Source organism: Protopterus annectens, chromosome 1.part0 (assembly GCF_019279795.1).
Source record: "Protopterus annectens isolate FY-2018-M chromosome 1.part0, PAN1.0, whole genome shotgun sequence".
In the NCBI taxonomy this organism is placed as follows: domain Eukaryota; kingdom Metazoa; phylum Chordata; order Ceratodontiformes; family Protopteridae; genus Protopterus; species Protopterus annectens.
Genome location: NC_056725.1, coordinates 705,050,342 through 705,061,042, shown reverse-complemented (window position 1 = coordinate 705,061,042; position 10,701 = coordinate 705,050,342). Strand labels below are relative to the sequence as shown.

Below are 10,701 nucleotides of genomic sequence, written 5' to 3'. Positions count from 1 at the left end.
TTTGGTGGCACTGAGCTAAAGTAACGGTCGAGTCAGATCTGACCAAACAGTTGAGGAAGAATGAAAACAGGCAACACAGATGCAACTTTATATTAGTACATAACATTTTTTGTTGTCTTTTTCACCACTTGTAATTGAAAAATAATTGTTGATTAGGCACTTGTCTATTTCACTGATAAGTCATAAGTAAATAAAATTAGTATAGCATCTACATCTTTTAAAAGTGGGACTTCAGACTGTTGAGAATTGTTCTGCAAAACATATGGAGAAAGTTTAAATTAAATTTGTTTGTTACAGGTGAATACATTAAAACCTGGAGGCCCCGGTACTTCCTGTTGAAAAGTGATGGCTCTTTTATTGGCTACAAAGAAAGACCAGAAACCTCTGATCACAGCCTTCCTCCACTGAACAACTTTTCTGTTTGTGGTAGGTAATATTTGCTTGATAGTCATTTGAAGAATTTTGATTTGAGAAAAGTAGCAAAGTGAGGCTTTTATCTTAAGCAGACTGGGAGAGTCTGTGTTCCATAAGCTTGTGCTGGACTGTATAAAAAGGGAATAATTATATGGTCCTAACCAGTGAGGATGTCCAAGTTAAAGCACCATCAGGCAACAGTGATCAAGCCACTGTGTTGGCTTGGGTGGGCGAGGAAGGAATAAGAGCAGGAAGACAGAGTGCTGTGGAATTTTAACAGACATCATTAAGCTGTGCTGGGGAGAGGGAGTAGGGGGCAAGAGCATAAGCAAGCTTATGGGGATTGATCAGATAGTAGTTAGGGATGAAACAATGATGTGAAGAGGAGGCAAAAAGTGAAGGCTGATGTAGCTACACAGCACTGTGAAGTTAGTGTTTAGGGTACAAAGTAGGGCCTTTGAGATGGAAATGAATAGATACGGATGTAGAGGAGGCACATGAAAAGCAACACAATTCTACATTGGAAAGGGATATAGTAGAGTGTGTCAGGAAGGGAAATTAGGGCTTTCTTAGCTGTGCAGCAGAAAGGAGGATAGGAAGCTAGTCAAGCCAAGACTGAGCAAAGATGGGAGATCAATCAGAGAAGAGGGACGAAAGCAGAGGTTACAGAAGTAAGACTGACTTCAGTATTCATAAACAAAAGCAACATCATTACACCATGCTGGGACTGAGGCAGAACAGAATGAAGAAAACAGTGAATAAACAGCAGTATAGTGAGGGTGCATAGTTTCACTGGTTCATAGGTGTATACTAGGCTATTGACAACTGGTGCTTTTTTAAGCCTAATCATGTATCCTTGATCTGACAAGTTTTGGTACCCTTGGTAAGTGTAAGCAGGTGCTTGGGAGGTGAAACGTTTACAAGCAGAGTCCTGTGAATTGAACCATTTACAGGTTGCCTGTGTTAATTAGAAACATAGGAACCAAGCCAGGGATGTTTCTTGTTCCCCATCCAGTTGTCCAAGTTGCATTTGAATTGGATTAGGGAAGAACTCTGCTTCACATGGATGCGTAGCCTGTTGCAGTGAAGGAGTAACCGCTGGAATACATACCTCTTTCCGACAGGTCCTCTTTGTAGCACAGGCAAGGTTTAAATCTTTAGAATGGGTAATTTTTCTTGCTGTTTGTTTTGCAAATATGCAGGAGGTCTATCGTGGTGCAATCCAGAAAAACTTTCAGCTCCAGGCATAGATCTCCCCTCAACAACCTGTAGGAGACCGAATACAGTGATCGGGGTTTGGGGCAGTCTTTGTAGGACATGTTCCTTACTCCCTGTTTTTTGGTGAGAAACCTCTGGATGTTCCTCTTGTAGTCACATGCCAAAGGAGAAACTGTACTCTGTGATTGCTCTGATGAATGCCGAATACAGTGGAACAATGACATTCTTGGACCTAGATGCCATATGTTTGTTTATAAGTTGCACAACATAGAATTTCTTCACTACTGTAGACACGTAATGGTGAGAGTAGATTACTGTCTTCACGTATTCTCAATTTCATGACTACTGGGTTGACTCTTATGGGGGTACATTGTCAATATGATGGTTACCAGGGGTGGATAACTTCTTGAAGCATACTGTTACGCATTTCTTGGCATTTAGTTTTAGTCCACATCTTTGACACCTGTTACTTGTATGTGTCTGCCCTTTCTGGAGAACATTAGTGTTGGTGGGGAAGTTTAATGACTGCAGATGAGGTAAGTGGCACTCCTTATGTAGGCTAAAATGCAGTGGCCTGATTTGATTACTTCATTGATTTATCAGAAATGTGGCCAGTGTGCTGCCAAACCCTGTCAAATGTCTTAAGTAGATCATGGCATAGTACAGAAATGCCTGAGAAATGAGTCTGCAAGTGTAGTGCACTTGTACAAGTGTGGGCAGGGGCAGGAAAAGTTAAAAGAATCTAAGGCCAGTTAGCTTCACAGAAGTGTCAAGGAATGTCTTGGAGAAATTCTTGAGGGGGGATGGATGGTAATGTTTTTAGAAGACCGCACTCTACAAAAAAAAAGTCATCATGGGTTCATGTTAAGAAGGAGGTGTTGGTCAGATCTGGTCCAGTTTTATGGCTTTGTTACAGCTGAACTTGACAAGGAAATACCAGTAGACATGATCTGTCCAGATTAATTGGAGCCTTGGCCTCAGCCCCACAGATAGTCTGATAGGAAAATAAGAGAAGCGATGTCTGATTTAGGACCACTGCTGAGGAAATGGATTGCTGTGTGGTTGAATGATAAGACACAGAAGATTTTGATGAAAGGGATGAAGTCAGGTACTAGGAAGTGGAAAATAAAGTACCACAGGGATCTGTCTTGGACCCAGTACTGTTCACTTTTTTTTGGCTTAAACATATCTAAGGGAATAGTATTTGGGGTCAACATCTTTGCTGATTACAAAATATCAGTGCAGTAGTGGAGGTCTAGGATAAGCAGAGTTTAGAATATAATTTGGGAGAATGACCAAGTGAGCATAAATGTGTGACAGTTGATGTTCATTACAAATATATGCAAAGTACTGCAGTAAGGCCACATATTTGGTATCTGCCAAAGTGAATGGAACAGAGAACAGCAGAGCAGGAATTTGTGTTGGGGGGGGGGGGTTGTGATCACACCGGTATTTGGACCAACAGGAGCAGAGTTGAGAGGGAAATGGCAGTAGTAAACAGAATGGTGAGATGTATTCTCAGCAGAATACACTAGGACAATGAAGATGTATTGCTACCATTCTGCAGGGCCCTGGTCTGGTTACATAATGAAGTACTGTTTGCAGTTCTGTTGGAGGTTTAAGGGAAGGAACATCAAGTTGCTGGCAGAAATCTTGAAAGCCACCAGGAAAATATCTGGGCTTGAAGATAAAGGGACATAACCAGAGATCAAAAGAACTATAGCTCTCTTCTCTTGAGAGTCGGAAGACATAGTGATTATGATACTTGTGCAGGGGGTATCATAGTGGTTTTAATACTTGTCACGTTAAGGATAAATGAGGGAGCCAACCTGAACAGGAAGGGCAAAGAAGGGGGGGGGGTTGTCTCGGGCAGTAGATTATAAGGACTTATTAATGGTTTCAGACTCAGATGGTGCCTGGAGGGCCAGATGAGCATGAATACACCAGGCCAAGGACCAGACCGATGATGAAAAAAAAAAAAATGTGTGTATGCACATATAATGTGTGTGTGTGTGTATATGTGTATATATATATATATATATATATATATATATATATATATCTTCATCTTTCGGCTGCTCCCTTTGGGGGTCGCCACAGCGGATCAACTGTTTACATTTCTTCCTGTCCTCTCTGTCTTGCTCTGTCACACCAACCACCTTCATGTCCTCTCTCACCACATCCATAAACCTGATCTTAAGCCTTCCTCTTTTCCTGTTACCTGGCAGCTTCATCCTTAGCATCTTTTTCCCAATATATTCTGCATCCCTCCTCAGCACATGTCCAAACCAATGTAATCTTGCCTCTCTGGCTTTGTCTCCAAACCTTCCATCCTGGTCTTACCCTCTAATATACTTATTCCTAATTCTGTCCATCCTCGTCACACCCGGTGCAAATCTTAAAATCTTCAAGTCTGCCACATCAAGCTCTGACTCCTGCCTTTTTGTCAATGCCACCGTCTCCAACCCATATGACATAGCTGGTCTCACTACCCTCTTGTAGACCTTCCCTTTCACTCTTTCTGGTACTCATCTGTCACAAATCACTCCTGACGCTCTTCTCCACCCACTCCATCTTGCCTGTACTCTCTTCTTCACCTCTCTTCTACACTCACCATTACTCTGAAGTGTTGATTCCAAGTACTTAAACTCATCCACCTTCGCCAACTCTACTGCCTGCATCTTCACCATTCCTCTACCCTCCCTCTCATTCACACACACACATTCTCTTTGTCCTGCTTACCTTCATTCCTCTTCTCTCTAGAGCATATCTCCACCTCTTCAGGGTCTCCTCCACCTGTTCCCTACTCTCACTACAGATCACAATGTCATCTGCAAACATCATAGTCTACGGGGACTCCTATCTGATCTCGTCTGTCAACCTGTCCATCATCACTGCAAATAAGAAAGGGCTCAGAGCTGATCGTTGATGTAATCCCACCTCCACCTTAAACGCATCCTTCACTCTCACCACAGACCTCACCGCTGTCACACTACCCTCATACATATCCTGTACCACTCTTAAATACTTCTGACACTCCTGACTTCCTCATACAGTAACACAACTCTTCTCTAGGCACCCTGTCATATGCTTTCTCCAAGTCCACAAAGACACAATGCAACTCCTTCTGACCTTCTCTGTACTTCTCCATTAACACTCTCAGAGCAAACATCGCATCTGTAGTGCTCTTTCCTAGCATGAAACCATACTGCTGATCACTAATCATCACCTCCCTTCTTAACCTAGCTTCCACTACTCTTTCCCATAACTTCATGCTGTGACTGATCAATTTAATCCCTCTGTAGTTACTACAGCTTCTTAAAAATCGGTACCAAAACACTTTTTCTCCATTCCTCAGGCATCCTCTCACGTTCCAAAATTTCATTAAACAATCTAGTGAAAAACTCCATTGCCATTTCACCTAAACACCTCCATGCTTCCACAGGTATGTCACCTGGACCAACAGCCTTTCCATTCTTCATCCTCTTCATAGCTATCCGTACTTCCTCCTTGCTAATCCACTGCACTTCATGATTCACTGTCTGCACATCATCCAACCTTCTCTCCCTCTTATTCATCAGCACCTCAAAGTACTCTTTCCATCTGCTCAACACACTCTCCTCGCTTGTGAGTACATTTCCCTCATTATCCTTTATCACCCTTACCTGCTGCACATCTTTACTAGCTCGGTCCCTCTGTCTAGCCAATTGGTACAGGTCCTTTTCTCCCTCCATAGTGTCCAACCTTTCATACAACTCTTCATATGCCTTATCCTTAGCCTTTGCCACCTCTCTCTTTGCCATGCACCTCATCTCCTTGTACTCTTGTCTACTATCTTCATCTCTCTGACAATCCCACTTCTTCTTCACCAACCACTTTCTTTGTATACTCTCTTGTACTTCTTCATTCCACCACCAGGTCCCCTTGTCCTCCTTCCTCTTTCTAGATGTCACACCAAGCACCTTTCTAGCCATCTCTCTTACTAGCTCTGCAGTAGTTACCCAGCCATTCGGTAACTCTTCACTGCCACCCAGTGCCTGTCTTAACTCTTCCCTGAACTCCACCTCACAATTACCCTTTTCCATTTTCCACCATTTGATCCTTGGTGCTGCCCTCACACTCATCCTCCTCTTCTTGATCACCAGTGTCATCCTACAAACCACCATCCTATGCTGCCTAACTACACTTTCCCCTCCCACCACTTTACAGTCTCCAATCTCCTTCAGACTGTCCCTTCTACATAAGATATAATCCACCTGTGTGTATCTTCCTCCACTCTTGTATGTCACCCTATGCTCCTCCCTCTTGTTAAAATACATATTCACCACAGCCATGTTCATCCTTTTTGCAAAATCCACTACCATCTGACCTTCTGCATTCCTTTGCTTAACACCATACCTACCCATCACTTCCTCATTCCCTCTGTTCCCTTCACCAACATGCCCATTGAAATCTGCTCCAATCACCAGTCTCTCACCCTTGGGTACAGTCATCACCACTTCATCCAACTCACTCCAGAATTTTTCTTTCTCATCCATCGCACACCCAACTTGTGGAGCATATGCACTAACAGCATTCATCATTACACCATCAATTTCCAGCTTCATAAACGTCACTCTTTTCAGATGCTCTTTTCACCTCCAAAACACTCTTAGCATACTGTTGCTTCAGGATAACCCCTACGCCATTTCTCCTCCCATCTACACCATGATAAAACAATTTAAACCCGCCTCCGATACACCTAGCCTTGCTCCCCTTCCATCTGGTCTCTTGCACACACAATATACCAACCTTCCTTTGGTCCATCATATCAGCTAGCTCTCTATACCAGTCATACTGCCAACATTCAAAGTTCCGACCCTCACTATCACAGTCCTAGCCTTTACCTGCCTTCGGGCATGCCTTCCCCCTCTTCTCCTCCTTCAGCCAATTTCTACCAAGAGTACTGGTGGCGGTTGTGGTTAACCCGGGCCTCGACCGATCCGGTATGATACATGTGAGCACACACACACACACACACACACACACACACACACACACACACACACACACACACACACACACACACACACCGGTAGCAAAGGATATCTTGTATTCCTGTATGCATTTCATATATGAAGTGATTTGAACCTCCTATAGACAAGTGGAAGTCTCTTACTACACAAAGCACACTGCTTGGTGTTTCATATACTGAGTCATTCATACCTTGTATAGAGATGTGTGGCTCTCTTGTTAAACAAAATACCTCACAATAGTCAATCACTGTCATACTACAACATGCTAGAGTTCAAAACAGTAAGGACCTGTAAACACTTGGAATGTATGTACTTATGCTGTAGGTCTATGTTCTGGTCCAGGAAGTCTCTTCCTTATTTGTTCCACAGTCAAGTGAGAGAGAGAGAGAAAATGATAAAGTGAGACACACTGCTGTAGGCAGTCTGAGCCAGAAGAGCCAGAGGTTAGCATTTGCAGTTGTGGTTAATATTTATTTATTTTTGACAGATGTCAGTTTGACTGGGTCAAAAGTCTATGGACTGGATCGTAAGTGCCATATGGTCATGTCTGGCATGCAGACTTTAGAGCTTGAAACCCCTGATTAATTTAGTGTAGTGATGCGTATGTGTTTTAATTGCCCCTGTAAGCATTTTAGTTGTGTACAATTTGTACTAACGGAAATAGTCCCACCACCTACTAGGTACAAATTAAATGAGCTTTTAATGACTGGCACACTGACTTTATCCATGGGTATATTTTTCTTCAGTCTTAAGAAACGAGACCTATTATAGCTTCTACATTTATAAACAATATCATTTTTCTGTGCATGTGAATGTATGTACGTGTACATATACACACATGCACGCGCACACACTTACTTTGCTGGCTACTTGTGTAGTCGTCATTCCTGTTGCATCTAGCATTCTGTACTTCTGTCCCACCCTATTGCCCCTTTAGTTCCATATATTTCAGGGTTTGTTTACATTTTTATTTGTTGATAACAAAAAGGTTCAGTAAGCTTATGCTGTGTTTCCTTTATTTGCAAGTAACGTTCTACCATGAATTCATCCCACTTTCCTTTCACCTTGTCTCCACCCTTCACATTTGTTTTGATCATCTCCGAGAACTCACTTTATCACCCATCCTAGTAGTTTACTTCATGACTCCACAAGCCTTTCTATGATGAAGAACTTTCAGAGGCGTAGGCTGTAGTTGCTGTTTACAGTCTGCTGCCTTTTCCATCTTCCATTGTTCCGGGATGACCCCTTCACATCTATCTGACATGATGGTATGCAGCTGTATTGTGGCACCTCTTTTCTTCTCATTTGTCTAGAGAAGAGCTACAACTCCTCTGTCTATGATCATATCATTTCCCATGCATCCTACACATTTGTCTATTTCTCTCTCTCTCTCTCTCCGCCACTCAATGCCTGTTTGCTTTCTTCTGGATTCCTTCAAACAGTCTCATGCCCCTCTCCATGTTGCTTGAAAAAGTTCCACACATTATCCTTGAGGTTTGCTGATCAAAGCCCATTTGAGTGGAAATGTTACTTTATTGGTTTTGTAGTCTGTCCTCCTTAAGATACATCCCATCACTTTCTTTGCTTCTACCACTGCATTGTCACACTGCTGCTGGTAATTCATTTCAGGAGTGATCAGCACTCCAGAATGCTTTTGTTTTTCTGCCATCAGTTTCACCCCCCCCCCCCCCCCCCCCACACACACACACACACACACACACACACACTGATTCTTCATGTTAGGGTTGTTACAGTCCGGGTGTACTATATGTATTTATCTGCACTGGACACCATCACCTTTCTTTTTCATTTGTTGATCCACTCCAAATACTTTTTTTTACCTTTTCTTCTCTCTTCCACTGATGTATCTAATTTTGTGTTGTCAGTAAAGTGGTTGAGCATTTCATTTTTTCTTTGGTATGTCTGAATCAAATGTATCAAGGCAGGAGTGGCCTTAGGTCAACTGGTGCCCTAGGCAAAAGGGTTCTACAGCATCCCCACACCACTCGGTGACCCCATCCTGGTTTACCTACAGCAAATAAACGGCGCCCTAGTCAGCTGTCTAGTTGGCCTATGCCTAAGGCCAGCTATGTACCAAGGATCACTTCCAGTAGTACGTGACTATTCATTTTTCGTATTCCTGACAGTGTCTTTGTCAACATAACTCACTCCATCCTATTCTTTAATTATGCAGCAGTCCAGTACCCCAAACTTTTTTTCCTTGACCTCAACTCCTCCTGTTTTCTCTCAAGCTGCCAATGTCAAACTGAGTCAAAAAGTCTTTGAAGTCCATGTGTGTCATGTCTGTTCTCCAACTCCATGCAGTTCTAAAACAGAAGTAGATTTACCCGACAGCTGCTTTCACTGATGAACACACAGTGGTTGTTTTGCTGGAAATGGTCTTTTAGGACAGCAAGTGACCTTTGCATGAAGATTCACACTTTGGCTTTTATTGCCAACTACTTTTGGACCGGTAGACTTGGATATCTGTGGATTTTCCCTTCTATCCCTCCTTTTACAATGGTCCCAGTCTTGCTGTCTTCCAGGCCTCATGCATTTCTGCCTTTGCCAGAAATCTATTGAAGACTTGTCAGGGGATCTGCAAACACACTGGCTAGATGTCTGATGACTCTGGGAATCAACCCTTCTAGATCTTTGTACTTTATCCTTTCTTAATGCAGCCATTTAATCTCCATCTCCTCTTAACCCAGGTGTCTATTCACTACGCTTCATCCCTGCTTTGCCTGTCTTCCTGCATGATACGCTTCACTTGCTTTCTTTAGAGAAGATTTTGATGTTTTTATTCGATACCTTTGCTTTTTTTCTGCCCATTCTCTTGTGATTTCCCTACTGGCATTGCGGAGATTGGCCAGGTGTATTCCTCCTTTATTCATTTACACTATATACCAAATATTCTCCTTCCTGATTCCTTCTCTTAACACATTTTCATCTTGCAGTTGTACTGCTCTTATTTTAGTCTCCTCCACTTTCCCACTTTAACATTTTGTATCTTTTACATGCTGTATTGTTTGCTGTAATCGTTGGCTTTATATTCCTCAACAGCAACCTTAGCCTTCCCTTTTTGTCTGTTCCTCATATCCTTGTCTTTTGCACTGAGAACTCCATTCCTAACTTGTTCAGTGTCTGAGTTTGCTGCTAATATCCTAACTTATGTAACCCTGTAAACAAAGTATAATGCAATGCTAAAAACCTTTAACCATTTACATATTTTTGGTTCTTCATTGTTTGGACCTAAGATAAAAGATACACTCACCAGGTGCGAATAAGATGGGAAAACTCTCTGCCGTAGGAGTACGTTTTACAGTCCCCTCTACACCATATCCTAAGGGTCAGAGAGGTGGTAAGATATGGTTCAAGAAGTCCCAGTGATTTGTCTCGGATACACAAGGTGACTCTTCCTTCAGAGGCAGAGGAGGAGGGAGCTAATGGCAGATGTCACCCTAGAGGCAGGGAGTGCCACTATTCGTTTCGAGGCCATCCCTATCAGCGCTCCTGATGTGGGACCCAGCTATGCTTCTCTTGAGTCAGTCAGGGGTTGCATATCTTTGTATCCACAAGCCTGGCTAAACATCACCCAAGACAAATGGATACAAAGACTAATCACCAGAGGTTACTCCATTCCCTTTTCTCTTCCACCTCACACTCCCAAGAAGATCCCAGATGTTCCACCCAATCACAGGATCAAGCAACTGTACAAGTGCAAAAGTTGCTTGTAAACAGTCATCCAAACAGTTCCTGCAGACCACATAGGATTCGGAACTTACTCCAGATTCTTTTTAGTGCCGAACCGTACAGGGGACTGGAGGCCCATCTTGGACCTCGGCTAACTAAACAAATCCGTAAAGAAGGCCAAGTTCCAGATGGTGACACTGCAGTCTATACTCCCTCTGTTAGGGAAAGACAATTGGATGTGCTCTATAGACCTCCAAGATGCGTACTACCATATAAAAATGGACTGCATCGAGGAGCCACTTAGGCTTCCAGCTGGGAGCCAGTCACTACCAATTTCGTGCTCTGCCCTTTGGTTTACCCG

The 10,701-nt window shown here is 42.9% G+C and overlaps 1 protein-coding gene across 1 annotated transcript in view; it reads left to right on the top strand.

The window, feature by feature from the left end:
• The first annotated feature begins 302 nt into the window (after window positions 1–302).
• AKT2 (AKT serine/threonine kinase 2) overlaps window positions 303–10,701 on the top strand; it is a 1,641,635-nt gene continuing 1,631,236 nt past the window's right edge. Inside the window, exon 1 of the mRNA XM_044062375.1 lies at window positions 303–426. The gene's annotated coding sequence lies outside the window, so the exon portion shown is untranslated. The remainder of the gene's footprint in view (window positions 427–10,701) is intronic.